Below are 21463 nucleotides of genomic sequence, written 5' to 3' on the forward strand. Positions count from 1 at the left end.
GATACATGTGATATGCTTAGCATAAGGCTGGCTGTAGTGAATATGATTATTACTAATGAGAACATTAAAAATGAGATTTCAGACTTTATAAAATTAACAGGTCTGAATGGAGGATGTAGACTAGAAAACTTGGTTGTTAAAGCTTCTCTGTGTCTCTTGATCATAACTGCTGTCATAAGAAGGGACAGGGTCCCTCTATGCCTATCAACCAGGGAGTCAGTATCTAATCCATACCTACTAAGATGGAGCACAGACTGAAGCAGAGAGAGTATTTTCTTTTTAGATCTAACAAAAATGTGTGTGGCTTGGCGCAGATTTTATTTTTGGTAAGAAGTAATCAAATAATGAATAAACTTCTATGAAGCAGGGAACAAATACTAGATATTGGCTTCAAAGAGTAATTAAAATAGTCTCATGATGAGTCATCTATCCTTGAAGCTATTACAAATACAATCTGTAGCTTTAGAAAAGTGAAAAGTTCAATAAATTAACTGGTTGTTTGATCTGCATAAAACCAAATTAGTAAGTTTTCTGATATTCTCCTACAAATGGTTTCACTGAAGCGAAGCTTCAATCCAATCAAGGGCATAACCATTAGTGCTCTCTTGTTTACAATGATGTCTAAACAAACTCTTTTTGTGTTCTGAATTACAGATCTAAAATGATGTGTTCAGACTATAGCATGCGATTACAAACAGAATAGTAATGCTTTAAATAAATAGCAAAGTAGGTTAGATTTGGGTTGAAAGAGGGGGGTCACATATAGATTCTGATTTTATCTTGTTCCTGGGGCCATTTCTTAAATAATTACTCTTTGTCAAGTGATTGGACTCTATGTGTATAAGTATTTCAAAATAACAGTCCCTCAACCTCAAAGATATCCTCAAAAATTTGCTGAAGTACATATGTATGCATGGCTATTCATAAATTTCAGAGACACAGAACAGAAAATTTCTGCTCAAAAGTCTCATTTGTTTAGCTAAGGATATAGAAAAACTCTGTTACACAATTAGAGAGTCCAGTGTTCTGGTTAGGAGGAAATTATACCTGCCATGGCTTGTCAATTTTCAAAGAACTAGAATAAAGCAAGATCCATTTTAAAATCAGAATTTTATTGAATATGATTTAATGTTTTAGCATGCCTTAGGCTTACTAACTATCGTTAACTTCATGTATCAGGGTAAAACTAAAAAATGCTAGGCAATAGAAGTTTCTGGTTGGTTGAAAGAATCTATAGGTCTTTCTTCTGCTTTTAAACTTTGGGGAGGACTATCAAGAAAAATGTATGTTGAAGTTCTAAACGAGGGAATTTAAACTTTTTTAATATGGAAAATTTCTAATGTATTCCAAATTCTAGTGTAGTACAATGACACTCTGTCTGCACAAAACTTCAACAATTATCAATACTTGTCTGTTATATTTCAACCCTTCCCATGCCTTTCCTCCCTGCTACCCTTACCACAACTATTACAAAATTATTTTGAAGCAAATCCAAGTCATCATATAATTTGATCTGTACATGAGCCATATGTATCTCAGAAAGATAAGTCTTCAAGAATAACCAAATTATCACACCTTAGATAAACCATTTTGTTAATATTATCAAATATCCCAGCAGTGTTCAAATATATCTGATGGTCTCTTTATTTTACCTCTAGCTTGTTTGAATCAGAATCCAAACAGGGCTCATACATTCACTAGCTGATATGGATTCAAAGAGACTTTAAGCCTCATCTCTTTTTTCCTCTCTTGCAATTTATTGGATGGTGAAAACAAGCCATTTGTCCTCTGGAATTTCCCATATTCTGGACTTTGTTGAGTTCCAAGACTTTTAAAATGTCATTGCCAAGCATCAATAGTCTGCCTTCTTAAAATCTAACCCTTATGAAGTTGCTTCTCTTTCAAAGAAAAATTATACCTTGTCATTCCTTTGCCTGGTTCCTTGAGGAACTTCCAGCCTATATCTTTCTCAATTTTGTCCAAATATTTTTCCTTTTAATACCTATGATTTACCTAATGCTTCTTCTTGAGAACTTGGCCAATCTGGAATGCCCTTCAGTCAGGTTTTAAAATGTGTACTGTCCTCCCCCAAGTGCTTACTCAGCTTTCTCTAATTTATCTCAAGACATACCAGTAAACACTAGGTTGTTTTGATTTGAAAAATTGTGCCACAAGACTACTTTTTAAAAACTAATTTTTGATTACTGACATACACAAATATATTCTCTAGGAAATTATACACTTGGGATTTGCTTTAACATAATGTGGGAGGGAGAGTGGTGGTTTGGATGTAATAAGATTGGCCATGGTTGATAACTGTTCAAGCTAGATAATGCATCTGTGAGGTTTCACTTTATTATTCTATCTACATTTGTATAAATTTGAAATTTTCCATAATAAGAAATAGAAATGAGAGGTGTCCGGGTGGCTCAGTCGGTTAAGCTCAGGTCATGATCCCAGAGTCTGCTTCTCCCTCTCATTCTGTGTGCGCACTTGTTCTATCTCTTTCTCGCTCGCAAATAAACACATAAAATCTTAAAAAAAAAAAGAAATAGAAATTATATACATTATATTACCTAAGCTAAATAATGAAACATTTCATTTAGGGGCCTATGTTGTTAATACCTTTGCTACATCATCAGAAAATCATGCCTAAGGAACAATCTACTTGTTTTCCCATTCCATAAGTCTGGCTTGCCTAAAAACAAGACTTTTAAAGTAAAATAAAATCATCATGTAAGTAATATTTAAATAAAAAGGGGACATGGCTTGGAATGACTGAAAATAGGAATCACAGTTGTGTGATTTGTCTAAGTTGCCTTTCTTAAGACTCTATTGTGGTAGAGCTCGTGGACATGCCCTTGTAGTCTACTAACTGCTGACAAAAGACTCCCAGGAGAGGAGTGATTCAAACTATTTGATTATCCCATAAGAAAAAGATTCTAGAATAGATTAGGAAGGTCACACTTACTAGCTCTCCCTGCTACTCTACCAGAAGAACAACATGCAGGTCCTGTTTTCCAAGGTGAAACAGACCTTTTTAGAAACTTATCAGCATTTAACTTTAGTCTGATTGCTCTTTGCTTTGTTCAACTGTTGAAAAGATAAGAAAATTTAACACCTTATGCTTACATTAGCCATACATACTAGGAAATGCTTTTTAAAGAACGTACAGCCTATATTAATAATTTTCTATTGTTTCATTAGCATCATATTTAAATAATACAGTTAAAACTGTGATCAGCCATGCAACTGCAAAATTCATCACACGTATGGACCTGACTTATCGCATCTTCTCTGAAGTCGGGTGAATTTAGCACCATACAGTACATACAAGTTTCCAGTCAGCCCAGTTGAGGATAATTAAGGGGAAAAGAGTAAGAACTGAGGCTGAAAATGGAAAAGGAAAGAAAAATAGATGCACAGTAAGAAGAAATGCTTTTGTGTGAAGCCTTGGAACACATCAGTGGAACTTAGGGTTCAGGGGAAGGCCTGTTGGGTTCTTGCTTTGACAGGAGGGACCTGCAAACGGTGCACAGAAGGGCTGGCAGCTTGTGCCTTATGATGTAGTTTTCATGTCCCAGATTAGAAATACCTGCTTTGAGAGACAGATGAATAGGCTTGAGAAATATCTACTCATCTAGGCCTAGTAGGTTAATGAAGGCTTCCAGAAGTTTCTCCATCTTAAGCATCTATGTTAATCCTGTATCACACTGGGAGATAACAAGCAGGAGACAATGCCTCTAATCCATAAGATGAAAAAAGCATTAGACCTTATTGGAATAAGGTCATACACTAGAAATGTGCTCTGGTAGATGTGTATTTCTGTACAACAAAGCAGTATGAGCTTGCAATTGTTGGAACTCTGGGAGAGGCTCTGAAGACATTTTAGTGAGCAAAAGGTGAGAAACCTAAATTTAATTGTCTTTGTTAATACCAATTTAAAATATGTAATAACATCATTGGTAATATTTTTTACTTTTTTTTTTTTAATATTTTTTACTTTCATGAGTGCAAAAATGTTGTACAGATTCACACAGTCTTGGCCCCAACCCCATAAACTATATATTCTCCGTAAGCTCTGTAAGCTATTAAGTTACCCAACCTGGAATTCTCCTGTCATAGACTTTAAGAATTTGATCCTCTCGTCTGGTGAGAGGTTATTCTATACTCAGATCCCCCAATGCCTCTGAGCTGTTACTTCCTATATAGTCATTTTTTAAAAATTTTAATCAGAATTGAAATAAAAAGCCAATTGGTGCCCCTTTGTAATTCTTTCAGTAAAGTTATTATATATATATTATATATTTATATTATATATTTTTATATATTTATATATTTGTTATTATATTATATATTATATATATATTTCTGAGTTTATTGATTTGTAAACAGTTTAAATTTTGCAAAAAATGTTGAAAAACTATTCAAAAGCCCAAGTGAGTACATTTTTTATTATTCTTTTATGCTCCACCAAAATTAATTGAGAAAAATAAATTTAGGGTAGTACACTTTTGAATAGGAAAAGTGAAAAAATAGTCAGGCGTGATGGGATTTGGGTCACCAAATACACTAATTGAGGCCAAAGAAGCCCCAGTCATCTGCCCATCTGACATACAAAGTATAAATAATATTCTCACAATAAGAAAAGAAGAAATGTTTTACATTTGCTCCTCAGAAATTAGTATAGAGTGTCTGGGTTCTTTTTGTATTCTTTTTAACAAGTAAGCTTCAAACATATATAGAAAATATCAGACAAAATAAAACTAAGGCATATTTACATATCATGTTTTTAGTAAAATGATAGTCATTCACCCCAATTCTTACATTGCTATGATTATGTCTTCTTTGCCAAAGTCACTATTATGTACATCTAACATATTTTTGAATGTTCCTTTAATAAAAAAAGTTCTCCTTATCTTAGAAACACATATATGCTTTGTGTTGCAGTGGTTGCCATGGCAAGTCTGTATATTTTATTAAATACCAGACCAGAGTAAACAGATATTGCAGCAGACAGAGGTAGTGCTGGAGGCATCAAGACTTTGTCAGCATTTCTGATATAAATATATTTTTTTCAGGGTTTCCTACCTGAAATGTTAACTCTATAACAAGTTAACACAAGACAACGAATGCTAATGCCCAAGTGACTGAATGTTTCAAGGGGCCCTAAAACAGGAAATAAAAAGAAACCATTTCTTCTGGAGATCTGTGACTATTATAAATAACAGAAGTTTGAGACCATTCCTGAAATGTTTATCAGTAGGCCTAAGAATTAAACTTGCCATTTGGTTTGTAGCCAAGAATACTGACTAAAATTTTTGAATTGTGGTTTGGTTGATATAGGAGATAATTCTTCTTCTAAATAAAAAATAGTCTACTGCTCAAGAGTAGGTTCTCATAAAAATTGTAAGTACATAGGCTATTTTATGTGGCTCACGGTTTTAAAAATATACAACCAACAACAACAATAAATAATATTTATCTAGCTCTTGTTATATCCCAGGTCCTGTTCTAAGCCCTTTACATGTTGTTATCAGACTTGCAGAAAAGTAAATAAAGAATACACATACCTTCTTTAATAAGTTATCGTTCTGTGCAAAAATAAGGAAGGTAGGGACCAAAAAATAAAAAGAGGTCTTAATTTACTCATCTACTTAAGATGTAAAATGAGGGTCATCTCCATAGGATTCACAGAGCAGTAGAGAGTGAGATAACCACTCTAACCACTAAGAAGTCTTGAACAATTATTTTTGGCCCAAATCTGGCCAATACAGGCATACTTTCTTATGTATCAGTTGTGCCAATTATTCTCAAATGATTTCAGTGACCACAGCATAGAATAACTAATTGTGATTAGGTGAGTTAATGAGATGCTTTAAAAGAAAATCATATCTTAAACATTTTAGGCGAAAATTCAGGTGCCACAAAACCTCATCTATCTCTGCATACTAAAAATGAATCTATTTATACACCTGAATATTCCTCTTGGGTATATCTAAACATCTGTGATAATGTCTATAATAAAAATTTAATGCTTTCATTTGCTGAAATTCCAGGAAAACAAATCAACAGAGCTCCCAGTTTTTCACTCCAGCTGGAATGATTTAGTTTACTGAAGTCATCATAAGGAGAGTTCTCTAAGACATCTGAAAATGTTTTTCATCTTTTGGCCACATATTTCTCAATCCTTATATTAGTGTAATAAAAATAAGCTGTATTGGATATTTAAGAAATATTTAAATAATGTTTCTTGTAATCCATGTTTTGGACCAGAACATACTGAGTAAAATCCTAGAGAGTCTTCCAACAACTCACTGCCGCCTCATTTTCTCTCCTCTTTCATATTGTAGTTCTTGCTGCTATTGTTTCTTTTCTTAATCTTGCTTTGATTGTTACAATGGGGCACAGAAGTGATAAAAAAAAACACCGTTTACTTAACAAATGCCACAGGAAAACCAGTCTATACATTGGACAGAGACTAATTCAGCAGACTAGCTATTGTTATCCTACCACCAAATAGCAGGACTGATTTTTTTTTAACTAAATTTACCTAAAACAATTTAAAGTGGGTTGTTGAGACCATGAATCTTAGTAGTTTGGGCTGGTGCCTAAAGACATCTATATTTACGTAATAAATATACTTTGGTATTATTCTGTTTTGGAAGACAACGGGGACTTGTTCACATCAGTATATTCACACTCGTGTGAGAAGAGCTCAATATGTCAACAACTGGAAGACCAACTATTTAAGAGGGGAAGAGGTGGAAAGAAAATAAATACCAGAGCACACATCACCAGCTGCCATCAGCGGCACACTCATTCACATTTATACCCATTCCACCTAATGGGTTAAAAAAAAAACTGGCTTGTTTCCCAAACAGCGTAAGAATATTTTATAAGAATGTTAAAGATTTTAATCAAGGTTATTTTTAATTTCTGTAAAGAGTTCTGTTTGAAAATATTTGCATGTATGTTTCCTCACGTCTAAATCACAAAGAATGAATTGAACTGGAATTTTTTTTTTAATTTTTATTTATTTATGATAGTCACAGAGAGAGAGAGAGAGAGAGGCAGAGACTCAGGCAGAGGGAGAAGCAGGCTCCATGCACCGGGAGCCCGATGTGGGATTCGATCCCGGGTCTCCAGGATCGCGCCCTGGGCCAAAGGCAGGCGCCAAACCACTGCGCCACCCAGGGATCCCTGAACTGGAATTAATAAAGGATTTGACAGCACAGTCTTTTAGACTTCAATTCAAATTCCAAGCGGTTGCATCCAGGTTAACCTTCCAGTTAGTGAGAAGTAGCATCTATGCATGCTTGTAACACTTTTGTGTATGTAAAAGATGGAAGTTATGGGGTCCTGTTGGAACCAAGAAGCTACCTCAGAGAGCCAGTCATCCATTCGTGTTGCACTCTTATCCATGCACTAATTGATGATGGTGAAAAGGGTCTTGCAACTGAATTAAGGGACAATGATTAAACCAACACTAGGACTGGCCAAGTTGGGAATTAGTACTAAAATGTCCAGCAATCTCAAATCCTAGAGTGGAAGCAAAATGTAGGCCACTTACTTTGGCATTTGAAAAATGTGTTCTTGGTATATCTTTGGGTCTTCACGTGTTGTCAGTCTCACCAAAAGGAAAAATAACCCAAAGCAAAGCCAAACCAGCCCCCTTCCCACCAAAATCTACAAGTATATTTACATGTTTAAACACTGGCTCTGGGGACAGGTTCAGGGATAAATATGTACCGTGGTACTTTTCAGCTTCACAAGTTGGTTAATGTTAAACAAACACATATTGCAAATCGTGTCTTCTTACGAGGTTGTTTTCTGAGATTCCATGGGTCAGGGTCAAAACCTCCCGTTTTCTAGCTTTTCTACAGTGCTAAATCAATAGTTTAACAAATGGAATAACGGTCTAATTAAACAGTGTCAATACCCTTCCAAAGCAACAGTGCTGAAACTATTTCATCATCGGTTTTGCTGTCATATTGTCCTTATAAAACAACAGCAAAAACAAACCAAAACCAAAAAAAAATCCAAACACATATGCCTTTTCTGTTTATAATGATTAAATATCCATGATCACAGTTACACCTCACAGTAACCTGGCATAATGGTTTTTGTTAGACCAGTTTTATTTTTTTTTAAGATTTATTTATTTTATTCATGAGAGACAGAGACAGAGAGAGAGAGAGAGAGAGAGAGAGAGAATGGGAGAGACAGGCAGAGAGAAGCAGGCTCCCTATGGGAAGCCCATGTAGGACTTAATCTTGGGACCCCAGGATCATGCTCTAAGCCAAAGACAAATGCTCAACTGCTGAGCCACTCAGGCATCCTTGTTAGACCAGTTTTAAAGAAAAAATCGAGTTCCAGAATATTTACATGACTTCCCTTATTCAACAAAACTATATTAAGTAGGTACCATGCTAGGTTTTAAAGTTAAGAGACAATTATTTAAATACACGAATACTTACATAATGTTTACTATGTGCCACTCTTCTAAGGCCTTATAAATATTGAACTCGTAATTCCTCACAACAGCAGCGTGAGGTGGATACTATTATTACCTCCTCTCTACAGTTGAGGAAGCTGAAGGCACAGAAATGGCAAACTGCTTGCCCCAAGTCAGACAGCTAACAAAGGACAGGAATTGGGTTTAAGTAGGCAGTCAAGCCCCACAATCTATATTAGCTGACCCTGTGCTATGCAGAATAAGGCACAGCATCTGCTCCCAAGGACTTCAAAGTCTAACAGTGTAGACAAATGGGCCAGTACAGCTCATAGGAAGCAGAGAGCACAGAGGAGGGAGGATTAAGTCTAACCTGTCTAAAGGCTCTCAGCTGGCAGGGAGCAGAATGGGAGTCAAACGTGAATCTGTGAACTTGGACTCCAGAGTCAACGTGTTCTCCATGACACAGGGCAGGCCCATATTTGATAAGAGTTTGGAATGACAGTGAGAAAACAATGAACTTATAGGAAACGGCCTATGAGCCAAAAGATAAAGGCTGGGCTTCTTTGGGGACAGAAAAAGCACTGTGGTTCCTAACAGATATAAATGTAGACAAGGTACAGGTGAGCAGATCTCCCTCTTACCTTCGTCACAGGGAACGCATACCTGCGTAATACATTTAACACGTAACTTAATATATATGTCGTTACCAGCAGAACTCTTCTGTATGGCAAATTAACTGAAAAGCCTCACAGTCATTCTAAGGCTTGTGGTCAATCAGAAGGAAACAGAGTCAGATGTTCCGCTCACAAGTAGGAGGAAAGCCCAGAGACATGGAGACAGTGATGAGCATCATTCAGGGCATATAATAGATACTCAGTGATTACTGCCTCATTGACTTACTGAAAACAGGAGCCAGACAAAAAAGACTAGAGACGATGCATTCTCTGTTGCTCACTTTTTAACTTGGCTGAAAATTTTGATGGGGGGAATGAGTTCAACTGAAGCATTTAGAATCAGGATTTTATGTCAATATATCAGTTTTAGGTCCAACAGGTCTCTCCTGGGCAACCATTTTGATATTTCTTTGACCACTATATAAGTCCGACTACCAACTACTTATATTTCTAAGTTTTATAGTCCAAGCAGAGGCAAAAGGAGCTACACAGGAAGCAATAAATAACTGTTTGGCCAGTTTGAACTATAGTTGTGTTTGTAAGTGTGTTCCATGGCACATAGTAGGTCCTCAATAAGTGAATGGGTGAATTTCATCTGGTCCTTCCAGTGGTCCTTGTTATTTTTTTAAATAATAAATTTATTTGTTATTGGTGTTCAATTTACCAACATACAGAATAACACCCAGTGCTCATCCCGTCAAGTGCCCCCCTCAGTGCCCGTCACCCATTCACCCCCACCCCCCGCCCTCCTCCCCTTCCACCACCCCTAGTTCGTTTCCCAGTTTTAGGAGTCTTTATGTGCTGTCTCCCTTTCTGATATTTCTTACCCATTTCTTCTCCCTTCCCCTCTATTCCCTTTCACTATTATTTATATTCCCCAAATGAATGAGACAATATAATGTTTGTCCTTCTCCGATTGACTTACTTCACTCAGCATAATACCCTCCAGGTCCATCCACGTTGAAGCAAATGGTGGGTATTTGTCGTTTCTAATGGCTGAGTAATATTCAGGATTTTATACTTTTTATAAATGAAAAAATGAAGACCCAGAGAGTTTACTTGTTGATAGTGCCCATAGCTATAGTGAAGGAGTTAGAACTTGAACCCAGATCTCCTGAATGGTACCCCAGTCAAGTGTTAGCATGACAAAGGAACAAGAACTTGTTCAGCCATCAGATCCTTTGGGTGTCAGAAGACTTCTGGTGTGGATTGAAAGAGATGAAGGGAGACAGTTACAAGACAAAAGAAGGGAAGCTCCTTTTAGGCCTCCTTTGAAAAAAACTAAAGTCTTATGCAAGATTCAAAAGAAATGCCATCAGCCTTTTAAACTCAAGAGCATAAGCAAAATTATTTGAGTTACTGTGGTTGTCTTACACACATGTCAATATCAGATCCCCCAAAATTAAAAAGTATCAGTCTTCAAGTTCTCACTTATCACGTTACACTAGACACTATAGAAAAGGAAGTTGACTATAGATGCTTACAAATTAAAGTATTAATATTACTGGATAAATTACTCATAATTTACTTAAGCATTGATCTTTACTTGGGTGTATTTTAAAATAATTAAGTTTAAATATATTGAACTTTAGATTCTAACTTTAAAGATAATCTTCAAATACCTAGGAAAGAATAGAAAGAGTAAAGATTTCTATACCTGAAAATTCAATTCCTGTAAAAGTTGTAATTAGCTCCTTTCTCATGTATTTTACACTATTTGAAGCAAAATACCTCATAAGCCTAAACTTTTCTGTTCTTAGCCAAATTATGCTACTACAATCCTTATGGTCCAATCACAAAGCAGAGGCCCCAACCCACCTGAACACTCTCTCCAAGAATGTAATGCAGGCAAGAATTGCTCCAGGCCACTCTGGTGGTTTTGGGGTTGTTTTTTTTTCCTGTTTGCAGTAAATCTTTATTATCACAATTTCTAACACATTTTCCTGAGATATCTCAAGTTTTGATACTGCTTGACTGCTGTTTTTTATGAGCTCATTTGCAACAGAACGACTTTAAAAGATATGGTACCCCAAACCCTGTAATCCCCTCCGAACTCCCCACCCCTCTTCTCCCCCCTTCCCATCACCTGCCTCAAAATCCAGGAATTTGGGCAGCCTGGGAGCTGCCTCTTGCCTCCTTTGTCTTTGCTCCTGCTGTTCCCCTGCTGGTGGTCTCCTCCTCATCCCTCTGCTCCTGGCCAGCTCCTGTTTATTCTTTTAGTTTGAGCTCAGCTGTCACCTCCAGAAAGTCTTGTTCATCCCTTTCAAACAGAGTCGGGAGCCACACTTTTCCTACCCCTCACTTCCTACAGGCATCTCACCCACTACCTTATGGTGTCATAAACAATGGATTCCCTTGGGAGACCAGGGCTTTTGAGAGTGGGTCTTCTTTTCTTACTGTCTCTATTGCCTTAGCTCCTACCACAAAGTACATAGATGTTCAATAATATTTATCGAGTGAATAAATGAAGATGACTTCTTATGCTGTAATAGAAATTGAGTATCTCATAGCATTACGAAAAAAATATTGATGTCTGTTTTTTTCAACAACATTTTGAGATCTATTAGTGTATGTACCTCCTGCTGGTGGGGGAGAAAAATAATCCTTCCTTTCAGAACAAACTGGACATGTATAATTTTGTCTGGACTCTAAATAACTCATAAGTGCCCTTTCAGAATCAAAGATTTTTTTAAGAGAGTTGATTGTTGCTGGTCAAGCACCCAAAATATTCTCACTAAAAATAGACATTTAGCTAGTGGCTAATATCCAGGATTGATTAACATTTGTTGCAGAACCGAGGAGAGAACTATTTGGTTTTGTTGCTTTTGTTTTTAATAAACGTTTACGGTTTCTCTCAGAGGGAAAGTAATCCATAATTTTTAAAGGTTAGTTGCAAATATTGATGGGAGGGGAAAAAAAGATTACCTACATTTTAATAATCAGGAAATAACCACTTATTCATTATTTTGGTCGATGTACTTTCAGGCACTTTTTTCTTTGGATACATATGTTTATATTATATATTCATAATTTTAAAAACATAGGAATCGTATTACTATTAGATTTTATATCTTGCTTTTAAAACTTATAATTTTCCTGTGCCCTTATTATGCCTTGAATATTCTCTGAACACATGATTGGTAATTATTGCTTTACATTTTTGCAAAGGAACTTAATGCTTCCTTCTGAGCAGAAGGAACTAGTGCAGGATCCATCAAATGAAATAATTATTATAATGTTTCTTGTTGTAACCTCATATATAAGTTCCAATGAGAGGTTTCGGATGCACATATCGAATTAGCGTCCTTAACAGAGATTTTCATTAATTCAACATTTACACAGTACCTATTAAAACCCAGGCATAGGCTAAAATTAATCAAGGTAAACAAGCAAAAGAGATTGTTTACAACTAATCTACATTGCCTGTCTGGACATACTTGAATATATCCCCAAACCTCCTAAACCATCTGACCAAATGTCTCCAATCTGCTGCTAAGTAAGGTCAAGACATTTACTTTAACTGAGTCAATTTTGCTATATTTATTTTTAAAGATTTATTATTTATTTATTTATTTATGAGAGACTCACAGGCAGAGAAATAGGCAGGGGGAGAAGCAGGCACCTTGTGGGGAGCCTGATACTGGACTTGATCCCAGGACCCTGAGATCACGACCTGAGCCAAAGGCAGACTCCCAGCCACTGAGTCACCCAGGTGCCCAATTTTCCTATATTAAAAGAAAGATTGATGCTACCAACTTTACACTCAGCCCTCCAGGATTTATAAATTCTCACTCAAGTGACCCATAAAGTACAAAAAGCTCAAGTTGTCTTGTTGCACTGGGCACTGCTAACCCCTGTATTCATCAAAGGATGAATACATCAGCGTACAAATGCCTTATGAAGAGCTCTGAGGGCCACTGCCCTGCGGTGGAGTTGCTCACAGTTGCTTACAGGAGAGATGAGCATTCCTGGCAGAAACCTGTCCCTCTCTTTTTCTGCTCAGACCTGACTCGGGAAATCCTCTGCATTCCCTAAGAGCAGTCCATTAAGAGTTGTCCCTGAGTCACAGCTCGAGATACTTTGGGGAGTCCAAATTCAAGCAAGAGGGCACCTGGTTTACAATCTCCAATCACTGATGATATTACAAAATCAAAATATGTAGAATTTGTTCTGGTAGAGAATTTGCTTTTATAGGAAAGGGATTGATGGAATATGAAAGAGAGCAATGGAAGTTAATGTGTCGTGCGCCCCCCAAAGAATATAATTTTTAAGCCATCCATTGCTATTCATTAGACAGGCAATCAACTCACGCTACCATTGTGTTAATACTGCATTCTGTACAAAGAACTGGAATTAGCAAGGTGATTTCGCTGGAAGTGTTGTTATTATACATCTCCTTCCCAGGGCTGTTTCCTCAAGTAGGCATCATAAAGGGTTGGGATCTTTCTTTAAAGTAAACTTTTAAAAGCTCTAATTTAACATTTAGAATTTTGATATATTATTTAAGTTGTAATCAGGCATAAATAAGCCTCACAGACCTTGTCATTCTTCTTTACCCAGATAGATCTGCATAGGCAGAAACTTGGCATGAACTTTTGATATGTTTTTCTCTGCATCATATCAATGTGGAATCAAGACATAAAATTGAGTTGCTTCAAAGGCAAATGGCAGAGAAAAAATATCAAGACATGAGCTGTCTCCTAACTAAAATTGTGTGTTTTTTTTGTTTTTTTGTTTTTTTTTTTTGTCAGCTGAGGCTCAAAGGAATTTTCTATTTAGGTCTGTAGCAAAGCCAGTAAATTTGTCAACCTGAACCAAACTTGTTTGCTAATTTTGCAACATAGTATTTGACTATTCAAACATTTCCAAAATGCTCCATTGTATAACTGTAAAGGTGCTTTTGGCTGGGTTGACGAGAGGGGCATGCCATCAACTAAGCAATTTCCTCACAATGCATGGGTCATTGCATTTTTCTTGGCCAGGAGGTTTTTAGAGCAGAAAAGCAAGGCCTCCCCCAGGGACACGGGCTGGGAAGCCCTTTGGGGCCTCATATTTGGGAATGTCCTGAATTTAGACTTTTTAAAAGTATCCTCACACTAGGCTAGTGAAAGTCATTTGTATTATATGTGCATTTAGGTGTTAATTTTAAGTAGACATGTTGACAATGTACTACAATTTAGTAGCCCTGTTTTGGATTTAAGTACATTTTCTAATATATTTGGAGCCTCAAAAAAAAAAAAAAAATGGAAGTGGCCTAAGATTCCACAGATATCTGAGAGGCTGTGCTGAAGGAGAATTAGAAAAGCATTAATCTTTACTTTGGTGTCTACAATTAACTTGGCATGTGCCTCTTTGGGGTAATATTCAATTTTACCTTTTTTATTCCATATTTTTTATTCTGTAAGCTGAGGTTAGTAATTATATGACTGTGAAAAGAAGTACCTATAGCAACCCCTAAGTTTTCATCACTCTGCAAATGATACAGAGACTACAATGGCACAAGTATGTAAGTACTCAACTCACCTTCAGAATAACATGAAATTCAGTTATTTGAATAATTTGGGAAGAGTTCTGTACCATTTCCATATGGAATTTTCTTTTTCTGCATGTATCCATTTTAAAAGAGATAAAGTGAAGAATTTGGAATGCCAAAGCATGATATCAAAAAAAGATCAATTTCTTTTCAACACTGTAAGCCTGAAAATCAAAATCCAAAGCATAAATCCTATGTCAAAAAGAAGTAATCAAGATCTTGTTTCTAACTGCAGTGGTGCTAAGTATCTTCCATTTTGGGGAATGACTTGGTAGATCAAGTCTACCAAGTCTGATTTACCTACAATACAATAAGAAAATAGTTGGATCAACGTAAGTATCCATATTTGGAAGCACTAGCATTGACTGTAGAATGACAGACATATCATCTTGGAACTTAATCTACTTCCTTAGATTTTGCATTTATGAAGCTAAAGGCTGAAAATGATTAAAAAAAAAAAAAAGTAACTCTTCTTGAGGTGCCTGGGTGGCTCAGTCAGTTAAGCGTCCTACTTTTGTTTTCAGCTGTTGTCGTGATCTCAGGGTTGTGAGACTGAGCCCTCTGTTGGACTCCATGCCGGGCAGGGAGTCTGCTTGAGATTCTCTCTCTCTCCCTCCATCTGCCCCTGCCATAAACAATGTGTGCGTGCTCTCTGTCTCTGTCTCTCTCAAATAAATAAATAAATCTTTTTTTTTTAAAGTAACTTTCTTGGAAAATAAGTCATCACAAAAAGAATGTAATATAGAAAAGTTAAAGAAACAGAGAAGAAAAGAGATAGAGGACCTAAAGAGAAGTTGAAGTAGGAGCAAAGAAAGGGAAGTGAATGCAGATACAGACACAATATGAAAGTACTAAACATTAGGTAATTTGGTTTCTTAGTCATTACTGTTCTTACCCATCTTCTTCCAATTTGGCTGTATCTAGATCCTATTTCTAAGTACTATTTTGTCCCATAACTAATGTTAGAAATTTTGGTGCAGTCCCGATGAGAACAAGAGGTTATCTTTCCCAGTGTCATTGCAAAATGCCATGATGGTCTGGCTAAGGCATTTTTTTTTTTTAATTGTTGACTCATGTTGACTTGATCCAGATGGAACTTTGTCTTTGAGGACATCATTAAAGGTAGAAATTTTAAACAAGACGATCAATGATTTTAAAGATGAGCAAGAAAAATTTTAATTCAGTGCACAGGTGTGATCTGAATTTATTTTGAGCCAACAATTACGTACTTTCAAAAGATAACATTTTGGGATATACACTCTTATGAACTTCTCTGTACTATTCAAAAATTATAACCACAGATGGATGGAAGGGTGCTGAAATGGATGAGTTATCACCATACAGTCTCTTTTAGTATATAAAGGAAAATACTTTATTGCAAGTTTCTTATTTTTCATAGAATAGTCACATGGAATTCATGGACTGTATTGTGAGCCAGTGAAAGTGATAAATAGAAGTAATACTACAAGAAAGAATCAAACTACCACGAACTACTATTTAAATCCTTTTGATCTGCCTTTTCATTTGCCTGAGAATAGAGGACCTAAAGAGAAGTTGAAGTAGGAGCAAAGAAAAGGAAGTGAATGCAGATACAGACACAATATGAAATTATTAAACATTACGTAATTTGGTTTCTTAGTCATTACTTTAGGTCCTCTATCTATTTCATTTCATTTTCATTTCTACCTCTATTCATTTAATTTGTCTGAGAATAACAGCAAAAGTCACCAGAGCCAAGCTACCATTCAGTCTCCTCACCATCCTCCAAGTCCCTACCTCCATCTCCATCCCATCTTCCTACCTACATCTCTTCTTTCTCTGCTGATTTCATGATTGTTTTTTTCAGAAGCTTTCAAGAGATCCTTATCACTAAAATTCTGTGCTTCCTAGACTTTTTGGCTTTCACAGTCTGGACTATTCCATTTTATTCTACTTTTTCCCTGAAAGTGTCTGCTGCAGCCAGACTGGTTCTCACTGTTGCCAGAATATGCGTTAGCTCATCTACAGTTTTTCCCCCAGGATGCCCTTCCCATTTCTCTCTACCTGTTGGGATCTCATGTAGACTTTTAAGGCCTTCCTCAAGGTCTATGGACTTCCTCATGCTTTCTTGGATTGCCTCAGCCTCAGGAGACTCTTTATCTCCTGGAGTCCTGGGGAATACTGTGCAATTCTGCTGACATTAACTGTGCTATAGTCTGGGAAGCCAGACATGTCTTACCCTTTGCCCCCGCCACCCCCTCCAAGGACCAAGCCTCATATACTTGCTCCTAGTGGCACTTATATGAATTTCTTATATGAAGGATCAGTTAAAGTGTTTGTCATTTTCTTGCTCAGATTTGCTTCATTATTCACTACCTGCATATTTTTCATTTTATTCATTTTTTTAAGTTGGTACATATTCTGGTTCATTACTTCTTTCTATAGTGGTACTGGAACCAAATCAGAACTAAATAAATATGTTGCATTTGCCATGCTTTAAAAATCAAAAGAGCACAGACCCATTACCAAATGAAGAAATATGCAGAACATTAAACTATAGTGTTTTCTGTGTTTTCCTTATGAATGGAAAGTTACAATGAGTTTTGTCAAGACCAGACCATACATTTTTTATCAATCAACATATCTAAACGTATCAAAAATTAAGGGAAGAAAATAGTCAACAAACAAGTTCCTAAGTTATATTAATTCAGCTGACATTTGTCAAATTAATTTTCATAGGTCTATATTTGATTTTTAAGTGTGTATTAGGAAAGTTTGTGATAAGAATTTTGCAATTAGAATAGGCTCAAGAGAAATATAAGACTTTGTAGAAGTCTTTTAAGTGTGCATTTTATTTTAATCTAATATTGCTAGTTTATAATTTAGTATACTTGAAGATCTAAATTATGAAGAAATCTAAACAACATTTTAAGAGAGGTAAAAGTATTTAGACATTTATCTCTATCCTTTTTTATATGGAGATCATAGTATGAAATTCACATATTAGAACCCTTTTCTTTTCAGTTGACCAACTATGAAACAGAATTTTATTAGAATACCGCTATTTAATCTTCTAACAATTAGTGCAGGTTTTTGCTTGCTTCATCTGTTAACTTTGCAAAAAGGAAAAAAAATCTTAAATTGGAAACATCACAATAATGGAAGTTGAAAAGGAATATTCTTTAAATTTTTCTGAAATGAAGATTAACATATTTGTTACAATTTTTTTCCTAGGCCATAATACATTTCATCCAATAAAAGACAAATCTACAGAGTAATTTTGAAAAATAAAGAACAAACTAAGAGACAAATACAAGCAAATACACCATATAAAAGTTAATAAACCAAATGGGCACATTTGAAAAGGAAATAAGAAATGGATAACTGGACATTTTACTTAATATTTAATGCCTTGCATTAGCTTAAGAATTTCTTACTCAAAAGAACAATGTTTAGTTGTGTTTTTATGGAAATTGGGAGTTGACTCACCTGTTGTAATCTAGAATTTCTTCTGATTGGTCATCAGCTTGTTCACTCGTGTCATAAATATTTAAAAGGCAAAGAATGTTTAATTCTGGATTGATTTTTAATCTTTTTCTCACCTAACTTTGATAAATATAACTGATATATTTTCACAATAGCATAAATTATATGCCAATACATTTTAACTCTTTCTCTGATGTTTGAAAAGCCAAGTAGATTTCTTTGAAAAGGACAAATTGTTCATTTAGAAATTCTTTAAAAACTCCAAATAGCGTTTTGCTTACTCAGCACAGTGCCTTTGGAATGGTAGCAGTGGCGGATAGAGCCGATGATTTTCAATCTTGCGGTTCCTTGAGGAGTTGGTGCCATTTGTAAGTGTCTGTCATTCCCATAAAATTTCCTCTGAATAAGCCAGCAATCCAAAGAAAAACAACTCTTCTCTTCTATAATTACTATTTTCTATGCATTCTGATTGTAATGTTTCATTAAACAATCTGACTCCATAACTATTGTTATTGTATTATTATAACTTTGCCTTCAGTTCATAAATCTAGAAATGTTAATTTTCCAAAAGCTTTATCAACCAACCTATAGCATCTTGATACAGAAGGATACCAATCAAGAGAAAACTTTCAGTAAGTATTTTGCTGTATAAAAGCCAAAATTCTAAAAACAAATAGAAATTGGTGTAACCGATGTTTAATCCAAATGTACAACAGTAAACTGAGTTAGCTTCTCTCTATTTTTTTTTTTAAGAGCTGACGCAAGTTGGACAGAGGGAGGTGTTGGGGCAAGGTGGTGGTGGTGTGATTGGCTTGTCTCATTCACGCCCACTGGTCTTTAAATCATTGTCTAGGTCCCCAAAGGTTCATATAAGTCAACACTGTTACAGGGGTCTGCCATTCCAAACAATTCCAGAAAGATTGCACAGGACTGGATAAATAATTAAGGTAAAGCTCTTTTTACACGAATAGTTGTAGAGTTAAAATAATGCTTCCTTCCTTCTTTTTATGGTGTAGAATGTTTATTTATTATAATTTAAATATTTGAAAATACTACTTACATTTTTTCTCATTAAAAAAAATGAATTCAGTATAATGTCAGACATTGAAATTATTTACCTAGGTCTTGACTGCAGCTTTCTTTTGCAGATAATTTTAGGTTTGAGTATAAAATCAGGACAGGGGATAATAGAAAAGAGAGACATTTAGTAAAAAAAAAAAAAAAAGGAAGGTAACAAGTATTTAGTTATTGACATCTCCTGGTTAATCACTGAGTAAAGGGTGGACACAATTTGTCTTAGAGAAAAATATAAGGTTTTAGAAGTACATTCTCAATGCTGTAACATTAAAGATTGTCTTTATCGTGAAAACAAAAATACTCACAAAAACTAATGAAAGGAGGAACATCCCATTACTGCAGCAGATATGAATAAGCTAAGTGTATGGGCTGCACCATTGTCAAATGAAAAAGAAAAGACTTGTGTCCCCTTGTCTTCTTATGTGTCCATTTTAATGAAGGAGTATTTTTAGAGCAGATTTGCTGGAAGAAACTGGGAAGTTGAATAGAATATAAACATAGTGTTAGATTTGGAAGGACTAGAATCAATTAGAGCTGTACTCCTCAAATTTATCAGTCAGATGGGGGGTGGAAATTCTCAGTGGATTTTAGTATCGCCATCTCTTGGGTACCTTACAGAGCATATCGTGATGATTTTAACTAAACACCTAGCTGACAGCAAAGAGTGTTTCCTAACTCAGTAAGAAAAATATTTAAACTGATGATATATATCACATTCATGGATAGTTGGCTGAAAGTCTGATTTTTGACATACTAAAGATATTTAGGGGTGTTTTCTAGAAAAGAGTACTATTTGTTCTGTAGTCCAAGATCCTCCAACTGTTCAGATTTATATGTAGATGATGTTTAAAGGTTTTTTTGAAAGTCTTTATTTTATTTTTTAATCCTTAAATCAGTAAGGTTTTGAGGACCAAACTCTCGAGTTTTCTATAATTACGTTATACAGGATGCTTTGTGGATTACTAAAGTTCTTGTTTTTAATACATGAGTTACTTTAGAGAAAGTAAAATAATTTATTTAAAAAAAATATTACCTCTGAAGGTGGTCCCGTATCTATTATACAGGATGTAGACATTTTAGAAATTGACTGTATCCACAATTTAGGTTCTTAAATATCATGTTTTAATACATGAAGCATGAAGAGTTCACTATGATAATATCCTATGTGGTACATATCTTTCTACATTTCTGGAAACTACTGCTGGGGAAAATAGGAACTGAAATTTATGTGTGAATTTAAGATGTTTAAGATGACTAGAGAATCTAGGTTGCCTTCTAAGAACAGAGCTAGAAATGTTATTTTGCTTATATTTTATATTTACATTTATTTTTTGTTTATATTTATATTTTGTATGTAAAATATAAACAAAATAACATTTTAACATATTCAGATTTAACCTTTATACCTCATCATATGGCTGCTGTAACTCATATGAGCAAGCATTTAATATTCTTAGCAAAAGGAAAAGACCTCAATATAGGGTTATTTCTTTTAACTTTTCTGTTCTCCCTAGATATTATTTCTAATATATTAGAAATATATTATTTCTAAGCTATATCTGAATAAAGGAAATTCTAGAATATTAACACCAGCAATAAGACGTGGTCAGGTAAATACAGTTTTGCTGTCATTGGCAGTATCTTTTCTAAGATGTACCTCAGGCTGAATGATACTGAACGTTTTTACAGAAGCTAATTTCTGTGAAAAATCATGCCACAGACTAACAAACCATCTGACTCTCTGTGTGCAACTAGAATGGCACCATTGGGGAAATTGTTTAAAAGAATTTAATATAAAGTTGATATAAGATTGACTTCGTCTTTAAAGCTGTGTTTGTTTACCTAAGGCACATTTGGGATGTGGATTTAAGTCAGTTCCTAGGATGCAAAGATCATTTGGCTTTTAGAAGTTGTATGACCAGCTACTTCCCACTTACTCAACCAAAAGGTAAATGACATGGGAGGAGATCTACTATCTGAGCCCAGATTTCAGAGTAGATTCATCAGAAATAGGTTGGCATGAAAGAAAGACAGACTAGGATAGTGGGAAGTGCTCTGCCAATGTCCGCTTCCTTTTCACATTCACTTATCAGTAAAATAAATGTTTGCAGTCACTAGGGAAGGTCATAACTTTTGCCTCTTGACTCAAGGACGGTTTTGCTTTCCAGATTTGAGGTTTTTCTTTGGAGTTGAACCACCTAAGTAAGTTCTGAGATTTCTGAGATTTCTGAGAATCTCCTATCCTACATTTCTTGG

At 35.4% G+C, this 21463-nt stretch overlaps 1 protein-coding gene across 3 annotated transcripts in view; it reads left to right on the plus strand.

Moving 5' to 3' along the window:
* SLC38A4 (solute carrier family 38 member 4) overlaps positions 1 to 21463 on the plus strand; it is an 84182-nt gene that overhangs the window by 25105 nt on the left and 37614 nt on the right. The window contains exon 1 of one of the 3 annotated variants that reach the window (XM_077870338.1): positions 18982 to 19077. The exons of the other annotated variants lie outside the window; for them this stretch is intronic. The gene's annotated coding sequence lies outside the window, so the exon portion shown is untranslated. Of the gene's footprint in view, positions 1 to 18981; positions 19078 to 21463 lie in introns of those variants that run through there. 3 annotated transcript variants of the gene reach the window in all.

Source organism: Canis aureus, chromosome 25 (genome assembly GCF_053574225.1).
Source record: "Canis aureus isolate CA01 chromosome 25, VMU_Caureus_v.1.0, whole genome shotgun sequence".
Taxonomy (NCBI): domain Eukaryota; kingdom Metazoa; phylum Chordata; class Mammalia; order Carnivora; family Canidae; genus Canis; species Canis aureus.